The 22,668-nt window shown below is 55.3% G+C and overlaps 1 protein-coding gene across 1 annotated transcript in view; it reads left to right on the forward strand.

Annotated features, from left to right (window-relative positions):
• The first annotated feature begins 7,336 nt into the window (after positions 1-7,336).
• The window catches only part of SYT2 (synaptotagmin 2), a 197,784-nt gene continuing 182,452 nt past the window's right edge, over positions 7,337-22,668 (forward strand). The window contains exon 1 of the mRNA XM_054024662.1: positions 7,337-7,403. The gene's annotated coding sequence lies outside the window, so the exon portion shown is untranslated. The remainder of the gene's footprint in view (positions 7,404-22,668) is intronic.

Consider the following 22,668-nt stretch of genomic DNA (forward strand, 5'->3'; position numbering starts at 1 on the left):
AAATCTGCTGCACCTTGATCTCAGTGAGAGCACTTAGCCGGTCTAAGTGTAACCCCGTGTCTCTCTGTCTCTCTCTAAAGCCCACGCTTATGTTCTGTAGTTCAGAAAGCCCCATCCATGACCCACCCAGGGACGTGTTCTCTCACCAATATGCAAGGGAGAGGGGGTCCCAAACTTTAGTGTGGATGACATTTGAATATATAGATTGTCTGGTGGACACTTCCCATGCCATAATAGTCACACTGACCATGTGTGTGTGTTGGAGAGAGAGACGCTGCTGCCTGCTGGGTGGAATCGGACCTTGCTGGAGTGTCTGTATTTCCTTCACTCTCTAGTCACTGGAGCCTCCCTGAGGGTGAGATGTAATGGTACCAGCCCTGGATGGCAAATCTGCTCTCGCCTGAGTGCTGGAGGCTTGTGTTTTTGCAGCATAAGAGACTAATTGTGTGCATGTGAGTTAGCTGCTCCCATAGTATCTGTTCACATGCCCATGAGTTTGTTGCAAAGATTGGGCAGATAAAGAGTATGAAGAACATTTGACTTAAACAAGAAGTAGGAGACTTTCTGATTTAGCCGGGGGGGAGGGGAGGGAGAGCAGTGGGGAGTGGCATGTGGGCTGTAAAACCAGAGCAGAGTGCTAGAGCAGGGGTCGGCAACCTTTCAGAAGTGGTGTGCCGAGTCTTCATTTATTCACTCTGCTTTAAGATTTCGCGTGCCAGTAATACATTTTAATGTTTTTAGAAGGGCTCTTTCTATAAGTCTATAATATAGAACTAAACTATTGTTGTATGTAAAGTAAATAAGGTTTTTAAAATGTTTAAGAAGCTTCATTTAAAATTAAATTAAAATGCAGAGCCCCCCCGGACCGGTGACCAGGACCCGGGCAGTGTGAGTGCCACTGAAAATCAGCTCACGTGCCACCTTCAGCATGCGTGCCATAGGTTGCCTACCCCTGTGCTAGAGTGAAGGGAAAGGTAAGTCCAGCTGCTGAGATTCTGATCGAGCAAGGACAAATCATTGTGGAGAGAAGGCAGCCAGAACTGAAGCAGGCTGCCAGTATTTTTCAGGGTGAGCCCTGGCTGCATTGCTGACCTGCCACTCACCCATCATTTGCAAGCCAGAGGTGGCAGGTGCAGCCTTCTGCCAGCCACAGAGCTAAGAAAAACTGGACTGAACAGTTTTCTGTTGGACAATGCAGTTCTGTTGGTATCGAAATGCCTTGGGAACTCGTGTCAGTTTCACCAAATCTTCATTTTGGAGAAAAACTGGGGGTGGGGGTGAGTCCCGACAATACCATTTGGACATTTCAGAATGAACCCTTTTGACTTTTTGTTTTGAATTATTTTTATTTAGAGTTTATATATTGCATTGTTCTAGTAGAAGATAGAATTTTTAAAAAGTCAAAATCAAAGAAAAACATGTCAGCTGATCCAAAATGAATTGTTTTTTATAATGATCTTCCATGTCGAATTTGGAAAGTTGGGGGCTTTGTTCTGATTCGAAATGCAGCCAATGTTTTAAAGCTCGAAATCCGTCATGAAATGGATTTTCTACCCCCCGCCTAGCTCTGCTTGGGAGCAAGAGGCTTGGGAGTAGGCCACTGGAGAAACCTGCCATGGTGACTGGCCTGGTTTGCGCACATGCAGGAAGGTATCAGTACATTAGATCTGCTAAATCAATGGGCTGCAGCCCGACCGGAGGCATCAGGCTGTCCCTTAGTGAGGGACAAGCCCCAGCTCAGAAATCCCTACACCCCTTGGGATAAACTAAAGGGTGTGACTTCTATCAGGGTTAGCTCACCCCCCCCCCCGTCACACACACCCACGGAACTAGGTTGATTTACCCCAGCTGAGGTTCTCAGCCATTGATGCTTATTCACTTTACTCTGTGTGCGTCTTTCAGAGTAGCCTTTACAAACCCAATGTCCTCCCTGCTCTGATAGACATGAAAGATTCCAGGGCAGCTTCTGGCTAGCACCCATAGGCGTGCACAGCCCATTTCATTAGGGTGTCCACCCAGGGAGCCATGCCCTAGACACGCCCCTGCCCTGCCCTAGTTGCACCCCCATCCATTCCCTCCTACTTCCTGCCTCCTGACTTCCCCCCTCAGAACCCCAACCCCCCCTGCTCCTTGTCCTCCGACTACCCCCTCCTGGGACCCTGCCCCTAACTGCCCCCCAGGACTCCACCCCCTACCTAAGCCTCCCTGCTCCTTGTCCCCTGACTGCCCCCCTAGGACCTTACCCCCTACCTGTCCCCTGACTGCCCTGACCCATATCCCCCCGCCCCCAGACAGACTCCTGGGACTCCCACGCCTATTCAACTGCTTCCCACCCCCTGACAGGACCCCCAGAACTCCCAACCCATACAACCCCTCCGGCTCCCTGCCTCCCCCAATCCCTCTCCACACCCCTGCTTCCTGACAGCTTCCCCCCAGAACTCCTGACTCATCCAACCCCCCCAGCTACTTGTCCCCTGACCACCCCCTCCAGAGACCCAGAGCACTACGCGCGGCGGCATGGGTCCAGGGGAGGGGGGGAGCGTGTCTGACTCCCTGAGCAGCCCCGGCTGCCGGAGTGGTGTGCAGGCGGCGGCATGGCTCCAGGGGAGGAAGGAAGGCGGGGGAGGGCCTGGCGTCTTTCTGCGCTCGGCTGGGCGCTCCTGTCTGGGAGCGTGGACCCCGCAGCTTGCCGCGCCGGGGAGTGGAGCCATTTGCCCACCCCTGCTTTAGGGTGTGCCTGGGCACACCCAGCACACCCCGTGTGCACGCCTATGCTAGCACCTAATACCCTCGGCCCACATTTGTCCTCCTCCCCAGGCTGGGGCTTTCTGGCTGCTGCCTTCCACCCCAGTGCTGGCTGCATTTGGAAAGCATTTTGATATCCTTTGGGATAAAGGGGCTGTATATATGGATCTGTAAGAGGGGGTGATCATATGAGTATGGGACCTCTTTGCCTGTACACTCCCTACTCCAAACAGCTGCCATTTTGCTTTGTTAAATCAACTTCCTCCCATGCCAGGCAGAAAAGTTTATTTCTCCCCCAAATGTGAAATTTCCCCTCTTTCCAAGATTACACTGAGCCGAGGCCCAAGAGGGACAATCTCCCATTCCATCCCAGTGACAAGTCTAATGTCTGATCCCACGTGACCTCTCGAGGCCAGAAGCAGGAGCTATTTCCAAGCAGCGAGAAGCTGGGGTCTTCCTTGCCCATGAGACACCTCCCTGGCTTCTAGCTCAGGGAGGAAGCTGGTGAGGTATTGGACTTTAAAGCCATGATGTTCTGAGTTATAGAAATAATCATGGTACTTAGCTCTTCACCCACTGATCTCAAAGCCCTTTACAAGGAGCATTAGCCCAATTGTTTAGGGGGGGAAACTAAGGCACTGAGCTGGGAAGGGACTAAGGCTCAGATCCTCAAAGGTACTTAGGTACCTAACTCCCACTGATTTCAAAGGGAGTTGGGTGTCTATATACCTATCAGGGTCTGGGCCTAACCCAAGTTCACACAAAGTCTGGGAATAGGGCCTGAATCTCCTGACTCCTAGTCTAGATCTTTATCTCTATTAATTAGAATATTTCTTTCCACCTGAGGCCTGTAGAGTTGATTTCAAGGCACGAACTTGGCTTTACAGATAGAGCAGGGGTTCTCAAACTGTGCGTCGGGACCCCAAAGTGGGGTCACCAAGGCTGGTGTTAGACTCACTGGTGCCTAGGGCTGAGGCTGAAGCCAAAGCCCAAGCCCCACTGCAGGGGGCTGAAGCCCGAGTGCTTCAGCTCTGGGAAAGGGGGCTAAGGTTATATGCCTGCCCTGCACCAGTGGGGCTGGAGTGGACTCGGGCTTCGGTCCTCCGTCCTGGGGTCATGTAGTAACTTTTGTTGTCAGAAGGGGGTCAGGGTGCAATGAAGTTTGAGAACCTCTGAGATAGAGGGATCGTAATGAGTCTGACACTGTTTTAAAAATACAAACAAACAAAGATCAGACATCGCTGGAATATTTGCCGATATAATATATATGGACTAAGCAAAACCCATGATGGTAGGGATGGGTTAAAGGTCTGCTTAGGAATAAGTTGGGGGATGCCCTGGATAATGTAATGTGCCCATCCTTGTGCCCACAAAAGCTTTCTGTCCAATCAGAGCTGGAGGGGAAATGATTCTTCTTTTTTTTTCCCCCCATGAAAAATTGTGACAAAAATCAACATTCAAAGGTCAGAATTTTCATTAGAAATGTTCCTTGGAAAAGACAGACAAACCCTGGGAGAGAATCAATTGAAAATGGAGAAAATTTAACTTGATTGATTTTTTTTTATGTAAACCTGAACATTTGCTCCCCAAATGGATGTTTTTCGGTTGAAAATTTCCATTTCTAAACCAGTTCTCATCCAAGTGTTCATGGCTGACCAGGTCTAGCTGCGACGCCCCATAGCTCCGATGGGGAAAGTCGCTGCCAGACAATGGGTGAAATTCTCCCCTCTGCAGAGAGTCAGCCCAAAGCCCAGCTGCCACTTGAATGGCATTAGTGGAACTTAAGTGGTGCCTAGCTTCACGCTGACCCTCTGCACAGGGGCAAATTTCACCTAGCGTGATTAGAAACTGCTTCTGAAGGAGAATGTGCACCATAGCTTTGGCTCTATCCCTCGATAGGCTAGCTGCTAGTATACTCCGTGATGAGCTGCCAAAATCTTAACAACCGCTTCCCTCCTCACCCAATGAGGGGGCCGTGGCCCGCCCCCGCCCCCGGGACCTCTGCCCCATCCCCCCCCCTTCCCTGTCCCCTGACTGCCCCCCGCTGCCCCATCCAACCCCTCCTCTCATTCCTGATGGCCCCCCGGGACCACTGCCCCATCCAACCACCCCTTCTCTCTGTCCCCTGACTGCCCCTGGAGCCCCTGCCCCTGACTGCCTCCCATCGTCCTATCCAACCCCTGCTCCTTCCTGACTGCCCCCCCACCCCGGGACCCTTGGCCCCATTCAATCCCCCTGTTCCCCACCCTCTGATCGCCCCGACCCCTATCCACCCCCCCACCCCAGATCACCCCCCCGAACTCCCCTGCCCTCTATCCAACCCCCTCCCTGCTCCCGCGCGGGACAACGGGTTCTAAAAGGGCTTCTAAATTTAACAACCGGTTCCCGCGAACCGGTGTGAACCGGCTCCAGCTCACCACTGAGTGTACTATGCCGTCATTTTGCCCAAGTGTTACTGCATCCAGTAGCATTACTGCCATGTTCTGAGATACTCGAGTAAGTAGTTTCTTAAGGAACTCCAAGCACTTTGCAAGCGGGGGATGGATCTTGCAGGCAAAATTTCCACTGGCTTGACAGGGTGTTCTGCTTGCAGAAGCACAGCTGGATAGGTGGCCGCAGTATAGCCTCTGTTGCCCATCCCAGCAGTCATGCTGGGCACAGCAGTGCCATTAGATCACATAAAGTCCCAGGCTCTGATCCTGCATTGAGGACCATGGGACATGATGCGGGAACAGGGGGGTTGCCCATGCCTGGGTCACAAGAGCATATTTTACTGAGAGAAGAGCTGCTGATCAGACACAGAGATTCTCCTCTTTTCTGCCCTCAGGGGGGTTGAGAGGAGGGTTACTTTGGTACCAAAGTGTTTTGGGATCCTCTGGTAAAAGGGGCTAGAGTAGAGTCAAGTATCTTACATTGTCATAGCAGGAGCCACCAGATGGCGCTGTTACAAATAATCTTACAAGTTCTTTTTCCTAGCGTGGGAGCAAGTTTTTAGTCTCTGAAGAAATGCTGTATTGATGTTAGTTTTTATTGCTGGCCTTCTTTAGGGGAGCTGTTGTAAGGAGCAGGAGAATTTGCTCTCTACCTTATTCTCTCTAGCCTGAGTCAACTCTGGGACTGCTCCCTGGGAATGCGACAAGGCTGTTGGGCTGAGATTCCTGGAAAAACGGATTGTCTGCATGCTGTTTGACCTCCTTCCATTCCAGGACGAGTGTTTACATGTAATTAAAACAAGTTACACTCAGACTTTGTGTCACTGATTTCCTCTCTACTGGTAGCTGACCTGCAAGGCCTAAGTAAATGCCACAGAGGGGCAGCAATGTTATAGTACCGTAACCTGTGCTAACAGAGTGTCTCTGTCTCCCTCTAATGGCTACAAACCCTGGGAGAGACTCAATTCCATGTATGGTGGTTTATGAGGCAGCTACAGGCTTTGAGTTATAGGAGCTGGGTTTAGTAGCTCCAGCAGGAGTGATACAGCTGTCCCAGGTTCAAGCCCACAGCTGACAACTCATCCAAGAGTATATTACATTCCTGTATAAATTGAGGTCTTTAACCGATACATGAACAATCCCTAGACAGGGGCAGAGGGCATCTGGCTGTAGTTTACTAATACCGAGTAATAGTTTTGTCCCTTCTCCCTCCGAGGATCTCAAAGCCCATTCCAGACATTCCTGAAGTAAGCCTCATCCTTCCATCCCCTCACCCCAGCCCGCCAGGGAGACAGGACAGGTGTTATTGTCCCCATGTCACAGAGTGAGACGCTGATACACAGAAAAGCAACTTGGCCAACTTCTTCCGGCAGGCCAGTGGCACAGCCAGGGAAAGAACCCAGGAGTCCTGCCCCACTGCTAGGCAGTGCTCCCTGGCCTCCAGCGCCCCCCCTCCCCGCCCCCGGCTCTGCATTGCAGCTCAGCCTGGGTCCGGGCAAGGGGAAGCCGAAGCCACAACTCGCCAGCCCCAAAGAGGGGCCTTCCAAAGGGAAGGGGGTTGCGACTCCGGAGCGGAGCCAGATCCCTGCAAGGGGGCCTCGATCCGGGCCTTTGCCTCTGCCCGGGGGGGGGGGGGGCGGGTCGCCTGGCTCGGAGCCCGTGACTGCGCAGGGCCGGGAGCCAGGCTAGCGAGCCTCAGAGCTTGACCTTGGAGCGAGCCCTGGCTCCGCCTGAAGTTGCCTTCCCCTCTTCGCCGCTCCTGCCAGCGCAATGAACTGCTGCGCAAACCCCCTCTCCTCCCGCTGTGCTCTCTGCTCTGCTCTGCCCGCCCTCCCCAGGCGCTGCAGCTGCCTGGCCGCTGCGCGCAGCCTCCCCCTGCAAAGCTCAGCAAAGTCCAGCTGGCGCGGGGGACACTTGGGCAGGAGTTGGGATGGAGGGGAGCGGCTGGCGGATCCGCCGCACCGTGGTGGGGAGGAGCTGAGGGAGGGGAGCAGCCCCCCCCTTCCGACCCTTCTCAATTAATGCAGATGCTTTAGCCTAGTGAGCAGCACCTCAGCCAATGAGGTGGGAGCGCTGCGCTCCTACGCCGCACGGGAGCCCCGGAGGGCTGGTGGGTAGCGCGGCTCACTGCAGCATTTAGGGCTTGTGCTGCTGGAGCCCAGGCTCGGTGTGCCCTGGTCCTGGTCCTGCGCGCGCGGTGGGGACCGGCTCCGCTCCAGCACGCGGGTGAGTTTTGTGGCTTTGTGGCAGCGCCGCTCCGAGCCGCTCCCCGCCCCTGGCTTTGCGCCTCTGGAGCAGTTGGGTGGGCTGGGGGCGCAGGGAAAGAGCTCGCTGAAGTTTGTTTGTTTGTTTGTTTGCTCTCTGGGCAGGGAGTGGGCTCCTGGGCCCGCGGGCTGACTCTGGGGGGGAGCCTGGTTTGCACAGGGGGGTACTGCACGGTGCATGGTTTGAGCCCGGGCACCTCTATGCGGGGCACTGGCAGGGCAGAGCCCCGGCGCCGCTGGGCTTGCTGCATCAGTTATGAAAGTATAAAAATTGCTTGAGCCCCAGCCCCTCTTTCATTACCAATGAAGCCCTGGTACTGGAGAGCCTAGTGCGCGGTGGGCTTGGCGGAGGGACCCTCGCCTCTGGGTGCTTCTGTGGAGCAGGCGAGACCTAGGGGTAATTTCAAGGTTCCAGCCAGGACGGGGCTCCATCCCCGGGTTGGTCCTGGCAGGGGAGGCTCCCGAGCACTGGTTAGGGTAAAGCAAAACATATGCAGAGGTGATGGTGTAGGGCTGGTATCTATTGTTTCAAGGCTACAATTCAGGGTTTTCCCTCAGGCAAGACCTGGGGCTAGGGATCCCAGGGGATGCTGGTGAGCCAAGGAGGGAAGTGAGACAAGAACATTTCCCACCTGGTCTCTGGCCTGTCTGTCCCATGCGAACGCCCTGGGCTGGGCTTGAAGCCCCAGAGAGGATCTGGAGCACCTGTGCTCATGCTAGTTTGCTGTACAGTGCCCATGATCCCAATAGCGCATGTGGCAGGGGTGGGGTGGGGGCGATTACACAGCGGGCACCTGCCGCCTGCAGGGTCCCTGGAGAGCGCTGCTTGACTGGCACTCAAACAAACTTTCTGGCTGCCTGCTTGTGGTGTGCGGAAGGGGTGGATTCAGGGGTGTCCTTTCATGGGTAAGATGGGCCAGCTCCGAACACCCCAGCACTTTGATCCCAGTCACCCTACAATGGGCCACATCCAAACCCTGGATTCAAGCAGCCCGTTCCCTGGGACCCTCCGTGTACCCCCGGTTGGTGCGTGTGGCCAGCCCTGCTCGCCGAGAGCAGAGGGACCCTTAGGCCAATGGCACCATCTGCTGTGTTGCTGCGGAAGGACGCCCCATCCCCTGCCAGGAGTGCACAGTTATGGGATGAACCCACTGCGCCAAAGTGAAGTGTGTCAGTACCGGGCGTGCTGAGCGTGTCAGCGCCAGGGGAGAAGATGAGAACGAGCTGCTCTGAGCATGCAGCTGGAAGCGGGGCCAAGAGCAGGCCAGAATGGGACAGAAAAGAGAGGCTGGGGAGTGAGACAAGGGCAGGAATGAGAAAAAGGCGACAGGAGTAAGCGGGCGCAGATGAAGGTGGGTGAGATTGTGCCAGCCCTATATGCCAGCCGCCGGTGTGGGGCTGAGGCTAAGGCCAGCGCCTCAGTTTGCGGAGGGTCGCTCTGTTACAGCGAGCTCTATTGCTGAGGGACGGCATTTCTCTGTGTGATCTGCAGCAGGAAGAAAGCGAGAGCCCAGCAGGCCAAAGTGGGCCCTGGGGGGTGGGGATCTGGGAGACGCCGGTGTCAGTGCAGGGACTCTGATGGCTTCACACCAATGTCATTGGGGGCAGGGTCCATCTCTCACATCCCAGGGAATGCAGCAGATTGACAGTCTCTGCTTATCACTGGTCATTAACCCCCCCCCCCGCCCCCATCATTCTCCCCCCTTGCCAGCAGTGCCTAGGAAGAATTGCTGGCAGAGGCGTCTCTGTCTCCTTGCTGGCTGCTGAGAGGAGGTCAGTCTCCGAGCTCTCGGTCTATTACAGCACTGGAGCACTTACAAGATGAGGCGGGAGATACCGACTCCCTACTCTTGAGTCATTAGCGCTGCCTGTCCACGATAAGGCTGGGTCTCCTCCTAGTGCAGGCGGGATGGGCTTGCAGAGATGGGCTGGGATTGCAGCCTGACGGCCCAGCCTAGCACCCCCAGAGGATCTGGTCAGGCCAGGCAGAGCAAATGGGAATCGGGGTTCTCTCCAAAGGCAGGCACTGGGCAGAGCTGGCGCATGAGCATTATAACCTGTTACAGCAGGATGGTCTAGCCAGGACTCCTGGGCGCTATTCCCAGCCGTAGGCAGAGAGTGTAGTCTAGTGGTAAGAGCAGGGAACTGGCAGCCAGGACTCCTGCACACAGAGAATTAGATCAGTTCATGGAGGATAGGTCTAGCAATGCCCATTAGCCAGGATGGGCTGGGATGCAAGCCCACGTTCTGGGTGTCCCTGAACCTCTGACTGCCAGATGCTGGGAGTGGATAACAGGGGAAGGATCACTCCACTATTGCCCTGTTCTGTTCATTCCCTCTGAAGCACCTGGCATTGGGCACTGTCAGAAGACAGGAGATTGGGCTAGATGGACCCTTGGTCTGACCCAGGGTGGCCATTCTGATGTGGTGTTCTTGTTAAAGCAGGAGGGGTAAGGGAGAGGGGACCGGACTGGGCCAGGATTTGGTCTCCTGTGGTGTTTATGCTGAAAGGTCTTTCCCCTGCTTGGTAGGCTCCCAGTTCTGGAGTGGGTATAGTTGCCCTCTCTCCCCAGGAGGGCTGTGCCAGCTGCTGTTCACTTTGCCTCTTTTCTTTTGCTAGGTTCAGTGGGTGTCAACGCTGTTAGTGAGGGGGGTGTAGGGTGGGGCGTGAGTGCCCCACTGCTCAGGGGAGGTGCCAGGACTGAAGGGTTGTGTGTGGTTGTCCTGGTGGTGGAGGTGGAGGAGTACCAGGCAGGTGTGGGGAGAGTGGAAGGAAGGGTTGCCTAGTTGGGTGTGTGAAGGGGGATCCCAGGATGGGTGTCCCAGTGGGGGTGGGGGCATGCTCCAGTGGGCTCTGACATATAACCCTACAACAGCACCAGAAATTGGTGGCAGTGATGGCACGGCACGAGCACATCTAGGATCTGACCCCTCTTGTTCTAAGAAGGGCCTGTCTGGCTGTGACGTGGCTGGTGTTGTTGGCATGGGTACCCTGCTTTCTGGTAGCTTCGTCCTCTCTGGGCAGAGAGGGGGTGTTTCATGGCCCTCTGGGAGCCCGCTCACTGGGAGTCCAGCCTGCAAGCACAGTCTACCCCAGCTGGGACCTTGCTAGAGCTTGTGTTAGGGGGCAGTCTCCCCTTACAGACAACGCTGACCCTAATGCCCCAGTGTAGCACTGGAGGGTGCTGTGCTGCAGGAAGCAGGCAAGGGACTCAGTAGGGGGCGCTCTCCTCTCTGAGTCAGTGCTGACCCCCATGCCCCAGCACGGTGTAGGGGGTGCAGTGCTGCAAAAAGGGGGATGTTTTTGGTGAAACATCAAGCCTAGGCCCTCCCCAATTATGGGCCCTGGTGCTTTCCATCAGAGCAGAGGAGTTAATTCTGGTGCCCTGGCCAAACGCCGCCTCCAGTGATTACATTCTGCTGAACTGAATCCCCCCTGCAGTTTCAGCTGGATACAACATTCTCCGTTGCTTCCTACCCTAGTGTAGTGTCATGTTCTTGTGCACTGCTAAGCAGTAGCCACGTCCCACCCAAGAGGCGCCTGCATTTCAGCCATGGAATAAGTAAGGTCTCTCTGTCCTGTACCCACCACCCAAAGGGATTGTGAAACCGAATGAATGAACACCAGCAAAGTGCTTTGAGATCACCATGTGCTATAGAAGGGAGCGTCATTATTATGGCTGGCATTTGACAAAGGGGGAAACTGAGGCAGAGAAACAGGTAGTGCCCAAGGCCACACAGCAGAGCCCAGAATAGAACCCATCAGGCCGGACTGCTAGTCCCCTCTAACTGCTAGACTAGGCCGCCTTCCTATGAGACTTGAAAGAAAAGGTTCTGCTCCCAGGGGCCCATGATAACATAAGGAGAGTGGAATGGTTGCATTAACCCTGTCAGTGCTGAGCCACATCTCTGTGAAACACCCCCACTTGCAGCGTGGCCAGAGGCAGCTGGTAGACCTGGGCCTCGGACTGCCAGATGCTGGGACTGGAGGATGGGATGGATCACTTGATAACTACCCTGTTCTGTTCATTCCCTTCGAAGTATCTGGCACAGGCCACTGTTGGAAGACAGGCTACTGGGCTAGATGGACCATTGGTCTGAGCCAGTATGGCCGTTCTTATGGCTCCTGTTCTCTGGCAGCATGTGGCTAGGGCTCACTCTTCCTCCAGAAGCAGGGAAAGGGGTTAGGACCCAAGCAAGGGTCTAACCCAGGGCAGGTAGGTGACTTGCCCAGGGTCACATAATGAGTCAGTGGCAGAGCTGTGATGACAGCTGAGTTGGGTCTGGCTGAGAGTGCCGTGCTCGGTGTATTAGCCAAGGCTAGTTCCCTGCTCGCATTCCCACTCCTCTCGCATGCAGGACCTCTGGGCAGGCGGGCACGCAACACAGATGCCTGGCATCTCACAGTCCCAAATGCCTTGGAGGAAGTGAAGGGACGGGGCAGGAAGGGGAGGGGGTTTGCTTTCCTGTGACACTGCTGCACATGCTGCCGTTTTCTGACTGGCCGCAACCGCCATGTGGGGAACCCCGGCTACTCCTGTGTTTAGCCATGTTAGCTTGGCCCAGAGCAGCTGCCTGCCATAGGTCCTGGTAGGTGGTTTGGAGCTCAGGATAGATCTGGACTGAGGGATCGGAACCAAAATCCAGGGTCCCACCTCCCCAAATTCCATGAGAGGGAGGGAGGTTCTGCATCCCAACCTTGCAGCTTGGGCCCATCTCTGTCTGTGCTAGGCAGGGCCGGCTCTAGGATTTTTGCCGCCCCAAGCAAAAAAAAATTTGGCTGCCCCCCCTTTTTTTTGTACCCCCCTGCCCCCAGCCCTGCCCCAACTCCACCCCTTCCGAACCCCTTCCCCAAATCCCCAGCCCCGCCTCCTCCCCCGGGTGTGCCGCATTCCCCCCCCATTGCTTCCTGCGGGTCCCCCCGCGACCTCAGGCAAGGGAGGGGGGAGAAGCGGGGCAGCGGTGCGTTCAGGGGAGCAGGCAGAGCAGAGGTGAGCTCGGGTGGGGGATGCAGGAAGTAACGGGGGGGTAGAGGATCCGCTCCCCGCTCCAGCTCACCTCCGCTCCACCACCGCCGCCTCCCCCGAGTGCCTGCCACTCGGCTTCTCCTCCCTCCCTCCCTCCCTCCCAGCCTTGCTGCGCGAAACAGCTGTTTTGCACCCGGCAAGCCTGGGAGGGAGGGGGGAGAAGTGGAGTGGCGGCGGCGCGCTCAGGGGAGCAGGCGGAGCAGAGGCGAGCTGGGGCAGCGGGGGCACTTTTTCCCCCTGCCCCGGAGTCAGCGCCTATGATGGCTGGTGTCAGAATGCCGCCCCAAGAAATGTGCCGCCCCACGCACCTGGTTGTTTTGCTGGTGCCTGGAGCTGGCCCTGGTGCTAGGATCGTCCCACCCGGCTACTCACCGAGAGAGAAGGGTTAGGGAGCTGGAGGGCAGCAGGAGGAGTTTATCCATAGGCAGGCAGCCTGCACTCCACTCCCTCCCTCCCCTCCCCCCCTGCCGCCCCAAACATCTCATCTAGCAGCAGCCAGGTTTCTGCGGGCAGATTCCTTGGTGCATGGTGGTCAAACAGCACGACTTGGCGCCACTCATGATGAGTGGGCACAACACATCCTGGATCTTTATTGCCAGTCAGACAGCTGCGTTCATCCCTCGGGGCGTGGGAGCTTGAGTGGGGGGAACTGCTTTGGAAAGCTCCTCAGAACCTTCCATTCTTTCTGCCCCCCCAGCTTGTGCTTGCTTGGGGTTAACCAGTTCAGAGCCACTCTCTGCAGTGCTGTGGTTACCGCACAGTGCCTGTAATTTAATGAGCGAAGGATTTTATTTGTTAATTCTTTGTGCTGAGATGATGCTGCAGATTTTTTTTCCCCTCCTGGCACCAGAAACTGTACAGAAGAGCAGCGACTGGCAGGAAGGGTCACCGGCCGTCTGCTGCGTCATTTCTCTGTAGCACGTGTCCTTTAAAGGAGACTCTCTGTAATTGCTGGCTGCCCTAGTGCGATAGGAGCAGTAGTTAATACTCTGTCTTTGCTGTACCTTGCACCTGTCACTTGAGGATTTCAAAGCCCTTTTACAGATTGGGGAAACTGAGGCATAGAGCGACGACGTGACACTCCCAAGGTCCTAACAGTGATTTAGTTGTGGGGTCAGACTTCCTAGGTCTTACTGCCTTTCAGACGATATTACTGCTACTCCACCAGAACAAAACCTACTGAAACACTCCTCCAGGCCTTCTTGCTCATTGATTTCAAAGTGCTTTGCCAAGAGAAGTCAGTGTTTATTCCCCATTTTACAGATGGGGAAACTGAGGCAAAGAGCAGGGTGGTGGCTTCCTTGAAGTCACACAGTAAGTCAGTGGGAGAGCCAGGATTAGAACCCCAATCTTTTGACCGGCAGTCATATATTTGATCCACTGGACCACACTGACCTTCCCTGGTGTAACTAGAGAGAAGCTGTCACAAATGCCCAGTTTCTCCATGACGGGCTTGCTTTCTGTGAACATCAGCCCCCAACACACCAGCAGCAACCTAACGTCGTTGTTGTTAGGTGTATTACAGTAGCATCAGGACCCCTTTGCGCAAGGGGCTGTACGCACAATTGAGCCAAAGGAAAAAGACAAAAAGACTCTTGCTGGGTGGGCTAATTAGCTCTGGTTGGGGTAGCCAATGGGAGGCCAACACATCTCCTGAGCTCGGAAGTGGACTGAGACCCAAATGGTGCCTTGCGCACTAGGGTCATGCAGCAGCCATCGGCTTTGGGTCACTGCTGCCTGGGGCTCCGTTTCAGGGCCTGGGAGGCTCCATTCCCATTCTCAGCCCCTTGGGCCATCAAGTGCCCCCGTCTTTATGTTTTAAAAGGGAATGACAGCCCGATTGTTGTGTCTGTGGAAACGGGGGCCTGGCAGCGCTGTCTGTTAGCATGGCCAGATGCTATCTCAGCAGCACACACCCACCTTCTTGTGCAAGGGCCTGGGAAATCTGCCTCCTGCTCCTTCTTCCCTCTTCCCCCCTCCCCATCAGTGTCGTACCCCACTGAGCCTCGGTCAGTTTGGGCAAAGTCTCTCTGGGGACATGCCATGACAGAAGGAGAGCCCTAGTGGGAAACAGGGTCTGTCCAGGTTCCGCAGCCTCACTAGAGACTCCCCTTTGTATCCCAGTCTGGCTCTTCTCCATTGCAAGGAGCTCTCCAGGCCGATCCTGGGAGGTGCTGAGTGCCAGCGAGCTCGCTCCCCTGCAGGCGGGTGAGTAGGAGTCCCGTGGCACTCCCACAGGCAGCCCCGAGAGGGGTAGTGCCTCTGGAGGGGAAGAGCCCTCGTCTCTGGAGATAACTGGGAAGGGAAGGTCACTCGGGATTCTCCAAGGGAACAGCAGTGCCAGCAGCAGGAGCCCTGTGCCAGCCAGAAATAGACACAGCCCTGCTGCTTGCTGAGCCCATGCCTCTGCCATTATTCTGGGGACCCTACCCCCGATAACGTTGGGCAGCGGGCCTGACCTAAACCACACAGACTGGAAACACGCCCACTTGACTTCCAAGGGGAGGGATTGGGCCCTTGTGTCCTGGCTCCTGTTACTGGATCATGACGATTGCGATTTTGGGTGTTTTCCCAGCAAGCTCCAGCTCCTGGAGTCAGGTGGTTCTGGGAGGGTCACCGTTCAGTTCCTAGCCCTCCTGGTTGTAAAGAAAAGCTGGAAAACATGGCCCCGAAAGGCTGTGGCACCAGAAGGTAAATAAACAGAACCCAGCATGTGTTACTTTTGAGATCTTGTGATTTTTTTTTTTTTAAGGCAATAACCATGATTTTGGAGGCTCGATTCAGGAGTTTTGAATGCTAGGGACTGACAGGGCTGTGCATGGGAGCTCGCATCTTGGCCAATTGGCTCATGCATCTGCCGTTGCGAGCTGGGACCAGTAGAGCTATCTCAGTTGGGAGAGAAGTTGAATTCTCCACCATTGGTTATGAGGGTCACTTTGCAGATGCCATGGCCCCATGTGCTCTCGGCTCAAATAGTCTGGGCCTCAGGTCCATGCCCCGTCCCAGAGGAGGCTGCACTTCCCAAAGCGCTGTTTGATTATTACCCCCTAATAACGGCATTATCACTTGGATTGAGATGTTTCAGATGCTGTGGCTAATTTTCCTTGTCATGCTTCCCTTCATTTATAATGGGATTTTGATAACGTCACGCGTCCTAAAGTATTGGATACAATCAGCATAATTCCTCATTTATTAATTAAAACTTCAAGGCTAATTCAGACAGCGCGTGGTTGGAATTGGAGCCGTCTTCCCATCACAACCATCGAAGTTGCGGGGCTTAGGATTTAATTCCCTTTGGACCTTAGAGCGGCCACACGCATCGTGGGCTTGTGCTCATCCCTTTGAGGGCTGGAAGCTGGTGGAGAATTCTCCTTGTGGAAGGGAACTCTCTGGTGGCAGAGGTGGTTCTGCTGCTCCCTGGGAAACCCACCGTGCAAGGGGGAGGGAAGGGGTGAGGCAGGGGCATGGTGGAGCACCAGAAGCAGAAATTAGGGTAGCCTCACTGCCCCTCTAACTTCTGCCTAGGCCAGGTGGCCAAGGACCAGGGAAGCACAACCGGGTCCCTACCACCATCACTGTCCACTGAGTCAGAGTGTAGCTGATGTGACTTAAATAGTAATAAATATTATTTATATTACCGTCCTGGCCAGGAGCCCCAGCCACGGATCAGGACCTCCTTGTGCTGTACAGACACAGAACAGACCGACAGTCTCTGCCCCAAGGAGCTGACACTCTGAGCATTAGACCTGAGACAGCTGATGCCCGCAGCCAGATGAGGGAGTACGAGGAGTTAGCATGGCAGGCCGTGGTCTTGGCACACCAGCGGCCTACTCATGGCCGAGTTTTGTGTAGGCATCACGGCAAAGGAGAGTTTTAAGGAGAAGGAGGTGGCTTTGTGGATGTTTACGGGGAGCTCCCCCCTATCATGAAGGGGAGCTGGGGAGAAAGCATAAAGGTGCTTGTTGGAAAACCTAACGAGTGGGCAAGGGAGACTGGCAGCGTGGCCCGACTAGAGGTGAGCATCGAGAGCTCAGTAGCAAATGAGATAGCAGCAACAGAGTGGGGACTGCCTGGGAAGGGCCTTGACAAGCAGCTTAGGTTTGGTGGAGGATGGTGTTGGCAAAAGAAAGGGACACCTGTGTCCGCTTACGCCTTCTGACCATCTCCTCCTTGTCGCTGCAAGCACGGCCGTGCCCTCCCTTTGACCCGCCTGCCGGTAGATACCTGCTCCACCTGCTGCGGCACCTTGGAGTCATGCCTGGGGCTTTGCGGGGTAGATGCCTTTGTTCCCAATTCTGCTCTCCTTGCTGGCTCCAGTGGCCCCGCAGAAGCTGGGAGAATGACTCCCTTAGCCGGACCTGCTGCATGTGGACCTGTGCAAATTGCGCAGCCTGGGGATCAACTCCACCCTTGTCTTCTGTTCACGCAGGAAACCTCCATTGAGATATTAGCATATTAGGAAACACTATTTCACTAGGAGGGTGGTGAAGCACTGGAATGGGTTACCTAGGGAGGTGGTGGAACCTCCTTCCTTAGAGGTTTTTAAGGCCTTGGCTGGGATAATTTAGTTGGGGTTGGTCCTGCTTTGAGCAGGGGGTTGGACTAGATGATCTCCTGAGGTTTCTTCCAACCCTGATATTCTATGATTCTATTTATTTGCAGCTGCTTTGTGGCTGGCTTTGGCTGCAATGAACTGAGCAGCAAGGGCCAGGCCAGACTGAATGTGAGCTGCTCAGATAACCGCTTGATAGATTTAGCCCTCATGCTGCTTGCAGAGGTGCTTAAAAAGCTCCCTTTTGATCTCGTCCTCTGAACGGCGTGTAGGGATTGCACCCGCTGCAGAGGAACATCCTTGGAGCACTAACTTCTGGGGGGTCCAAAAGAGGAGGTGGTGGGGGGGGGAGGGCGCGCGGGGGGTGTTGGACTGGTAGAGCTGGGTGCGTGCAGCACTACACACACATCGGCGGGAGAGAAATCAGGTGGTAAGTAGAACTGGCTGGATTATTTCTTTACAAGTTTGATGCTTTTTTTTTTTCCCATTTGCAAATTGTTCCTAAAGTAACGCTGTGCGACAGGCTGGGTGTAAGCTGTGGGGATGGAACCTGCGACTCCTGATTCTAAAAGCACCAGACTCTAACGCCTGAGCCAAAATGCTAGTTTTGCTAGCCAAGGCTGCAGTCAGCTCGCTCTGTGGCCCAGCCACCACTGGGGGGAAGAGCACGCAACACACAGTGTGGGTGATACATGCTGTTGATTTCTGGGGGGAATGCATCCTGTGCAGAGAAGTCACTTAAGTCCCAGTTAAGCCCCCGAGGGTCTGGTTTTCCAAAGAGCTCAGCTCCCACGTAGGCAGCTAAATAAGTGGCCAGATTTTCAAGAGTTCAGCATGTTGGGCACTGAGCACTTCTGCACATTGGCCCCCTCTTTCAGTGCCTAAATGGGAGGTGGGCTCTGGTGAAATTCTCCCCCAGTTGTGGGTGCTGAGCCCCACAAAACCTGGCTCTCCGCTCTTCTTGACAATCCGACCTCCCCGTGGGCTGGCTCTCGGTACTGGGGTGAATTTCCCCCCTCCCCCCCTGCATCCCACTTTGCAGCTGGAAATTGATACCCCCTGGTGCCAGTTGTGTTAACAGATGGGGACAAGGCTCCTCCACCTGTTCTCCTGCTTACCTGGTCTGGGATGGAGGAGTACCCCAGGGCCCAGGTAGCTCAGGCAGGGGTGCACAGAGTCCCCTATGCAGGTGTCCAAGCCAAGTCACAGCCTAGCCCTTACGCTCCATGGGGCGCGAGTCAAGGCTGCGTGTCCAAGTGCTGTGGAGGGGGACTGGATGTGTGGCCTGGGGATGGGGGAGTGCTGGGACTGGAGAGGGTTAGTGAGGGTGTGGGGGGCACAATGCCGTTTGGGGGTACGATGCTGTTGGAGGTTGCAGAGGATGCTAGCGGCTGCATTGAGTGACTGGGAGCTCCCGGGAGCACCCTTCACTCTACATGAGTGGAGCCTTTTGCGTGAGCTGGAATCCGACATCAGCACGTCCCTTGTGATCTGTTTGTATCATTTCTGGCTTCTCTGAAATCACCACCTTTCATCAAGGATTGTGTGCCCTGGAAAAAGGGGAAACAAATGTTAACTTAGGCCTTGGCTACACTTACCAGCTAGTTCGACGGCTGGAAATCGAAGTTCTGGGTTCGACTTATCGCGTCTAGTCTGGACGCAATAAGTCGAACCCGGAAGTGCTCGCCGTCGACTGCGGTACTCCAGCTTGGCGAGAGGAGTACCGCGGAGTCGACGGGGGAGCCTGCCTGCCGCGTGTGGACCAAGGTAAGTTCGAACTAAGGTACTTCAACTTCAGCTACGTTATTCACGTAGCTGAAGTTGCGTACCTTAGTTCGAATTAGGGGGGTAGTGTAGACCAAGCCTTAGACCAATGAAGGTGGAAGGGAAGGAGTCGTTCTATTTGAGTTCCGTTGCTGGGCTGGTGTTTTATATTAACCCTTTTCTCCTTCCTTCCCCGCCCGTTACACCCCCTTCTTCCTCTTGCCCTGAATTTCCTGTTGGCTTTGGGACGATGCTATTGCATGGAGTCATTTTTTGTCCAGGCTCCTCATGTCAGGGAACAAGGTAGAGGGTATGCGGAGCAAAGAAACTGCAGGGACTGTTTGCTGGTGAGCAAAAGCCTGCAGGTTGCCTGGGGGCTGGCAGCTCTGCCTACTCGCCGCTGCTCTCCTCTCCGGCACCCCTCCGCTCACTGCTGCAGCAGGAAGAGACTGCACCAGAATGAAGGCACCTCCGTTCCCTGCAGAACCCCGTGCAAATTCAGGATCCGCTTCTGCCCCCGCTTGGCTGGTTTCCTGCTGCAAAACTAGCTCCCGAAAAGCGGAAGGTTGGAGCAAGGAGGGAATATCCCCATCGCCTGCACTGGGTGAATGCAAACGCAGGAGGAGATAGGTCTGCAAAGGAAACTGGTGCAGTGCTGGCATGCAGGCCCACCTCTGGGGCAATGTTAATGAGGGTCACTACGAACGGCAGGCAGCAAAAAGCTCCCAGCCCAGCCTGCTGGGGCTGTTCTCAAGCCAATCTCAGATGCCGACTTCAAGGTCAAGCCTGTGTTCCAGACATGTGAGGGGCCAGGGATTGCCCGTCCCCTTCCTGACAGAGTGTTAATCAGTCGGGGGGGGGGGGGGGGGGGGGGCAGCATCCTGCACTCAGTCAGCTCCGTGGAGCTGCGTACGGAATAGGGCAAGGGGCTGGGCTCAGCTTCAAGGTGTGGGAGAGAGGGGCACCAACAACCGCAGATCCACAAATGTGGCCACAAGTGGCTTGTGCTCTCTTGCCTAGGGTTACCCATATCTAATAAATAAAAAAAGGAGGATCCTCCACAGGCCCTGGCCCCGCCCATTTCCCCGGCCCCGCCCCTTCCCCGCCCTAACTCTGTCCCCTCCTCCCTCCCACTCCCAGCCACACGGAAAGGGCTGCCCCAGCGCTACCGGCTTCACGGTTTGCCGGGCAGCCCCCAGACCTTGCGCCCCCGGCCGGTGCTTCCCCAGCACAGCTGGAGCCTGGGAGGGGAAGCGCCCAGCCGGGGGCACAGGGCCTGGAGGCTGCCCGGCAAACCGTGAAGCCGGTAGTGCTTGGGCTTCGGGCAGCCCCCTTGCCTCCGGACCCTGCCCCCCCAGCCGGGCACTTCCCCCCCCGGGCTCCGGCGGCGCAGGGCTTGGAGGTATGGGGGCTGCTTGAAGCCCGTAGCGCTCGGCTCTTAAACAGAGCTGAAGAGTCGGGGAGGAGCAGAGCCGCCGCGGCTGGAGGCTCTGCTCCTCCCCCGACTCTTCGGCTCTGTTTAAGAGCCGAGCTGCCCGAGCACTACCGGCTTCGGGCAGCCCCCATGCCTCCGGACCCTGCGCCGCCGGAGCCCGGGAGGGGAAGTGCCCGGCCGGCGGCTGGGGTCCGGAGGCAAGGGGGCTGCCTGAAGCCCATAGTGCTCGGGCAGCTCGGCTCTTAAACAGAGCCGAAGAGTCAGGGGAGGAGCACAGCCGCCATTTTCCCAGACATGTTCGGCTTTATGGCAATTCCCCCCGGACGGAGGTTTGAGTGCCGAAAAGCCAGACATGTCCGGGGAAAAAGAGGACATATGGTAACCCTACTCTTGCCCCTGTCCTTCTCTCTCTCACTAACATGCTTCCATGCACGTTCTCTGTCACCTGATCCCTAACCCAGCCCACTGTCCCGCACAGTCACTGCAGCGAAATGCACAATAAACAAGGCCCGGCTTGTTCTCACCTCCTGCCTCTCTCCCAGCTCTCAGGATACCTGGTCTGATCTGGTTACCCTTGTGGACAGTTTTCTTACCACATGGGTCTATTGTTAAGGCAGAAGGCTAAACCAGACAGAGACACAAGTGAAGAACTGATCTCCTCTCTCGGCAGTTCTGGCATGCGGCCCAGGGAGCTTCTGGGTGCAATGAGTTGCAAGGCCTCATCTTTCTCTTAGAAGCACTGTTGTCCCATGCACGCTGGCAATGCCTGGGGCCCTTCATGAGTCCAGGACAGATCTGATGCAATGGCCCAGCCACCTCTTATGACGCTCATGCAAGCATCATTGGCTGTGCATCGGGCCAGTCCTACCTAGCCTGACCTCACACAGATTGCTCTGATCCGGACTAGAAATAGTGAGAATGATTAACCAGCGGAAGAATTTACCAAGGGTGGAGACTCAATCACTGGACGTTTTAAAGTCCAGATTGGATGTTTTTCTGAAAAAAGATCTGCTCTGGTTCGCACAGGAATTATTTCAGGGAAATCCTCTGGCCTGTGTTAGGTAGGAGGGCAGACTAGATGATCACAGATGTACCTTCTGGGCTTAGAACCTAGGAACCTAGATACTGGGGAAGGACTCGGTCATAGTGGTATCTGCATCCCTTCTGAGCAGCACAACCAGCACAAGACAAGAGCAGTGTGGCTTAGGGGCTAGACCAGGAGATTGGGAGTCAGGAATCTTGGGTTTTATTTCAGTCTCTGGGAGGGGAGTACTGGGTTCTATTGCTGACTCTGGCAGGCAGTGTGCTGTAGGCTCTTGGGGAGTCAGGACTCCTGGCTTCTACTCTTAAGTCCCTTTGACTCACTGCGTGACCTTAGGCAAGTCACTTCCCCCTCCCTGCCTCAGTTTCCCCCATCTAGGGTATCCTGATCCCTCCCTCGGAGAAGTGTTGTGAGGCTTAATTCATTAAAACGCATAGAGGTCATTGGATGAAATGGGGCAAGGTGGGGATGGTGGTGGTAAAATAAGCTCTGGTGTTACTCGGTGCTTCGGAAAGAGCTGTGTAACAAACAGCAGAAACAGCCTAGCTCAGGGGAGCTTATACCTGGGATCTCTGCTCCAGTAGGGGTTAGATGTCATTGCTGCTGGTCAGAGAATTTTAACCCAAACTCCCCACAGTTGCATCACTTCCTGGGGGGGCTTCTTCCTCCATCCTTTCCTGCCTGGAGCAGGTCTGCCAACACTGGGGAGAAGATACTTTGCACACACCTGGCCTCGGGGGGGGGGGGGGGGGAGATTATCTCACACCTGGACCATCGCAGGCTTTGAATCTGCAGCTTTCAGCACCCCAGCGCAGGCCTCATTTAGCTGTTGAGATCTTGAGGCTGGGCATGTCATTTTCGGTATGTGTGTAGAGCCCCTACAGGCTCTGACACGAGGCACTATATGCCATATGAACGCTGGCTCCATCCCTTGCGATATTTACAGCTAAACGGGACAAAGCACTAAAGGTGCTGGAGAGACCAGGCTGGCGCTGGGGGGTGGGTGGGCTGGGGGACCTAAGAGGGATTTCCTAACTGCTATTACTCTGTCCAGAGCCAAGGAATGCTCCTCTCTCTGTAGTGTTTCTCTCTTCGCCAAACACTTTGCAGATTCCATCCCTGGAATCACATACCAGCCACTGAACGCCGGTTCAACCCTAGGCTCAAACTCGCCTTGCTAACGCGAGTTAAAAGCAGAGTTGCTGTCGCTTCGTGGCTATTTGAATCTGAGTTAAGTACAGACCTTTTCCCCCCACACAGACACACTCCAGAGAAGACTGACCCTAAAAGTGCCCATGGGGCATGTAGCCTGTGTGCGCTCTGGAGCGTGTGCCTAGATTAGGAGCTGAGACTAAAACTGTGTTCTTTCTACTACAGTTTGGGCCCAGTCCTGTGACCCTTACTCAC

This window comes from Malaclemys terrapin, chromosome 4 (genome assembly GCF_027887155.1).
Source record: "Malaclemys terrapin pileata isolate rMalTer1 chromosome 4, rMalTer1.hap1, whole genome shotgun sequence".
Lineage (NCBI taxonomy): Eukaryota > Metazoa > Chordata > Testudines > Emydidae > Malaclemys > Malaclemys terrapin.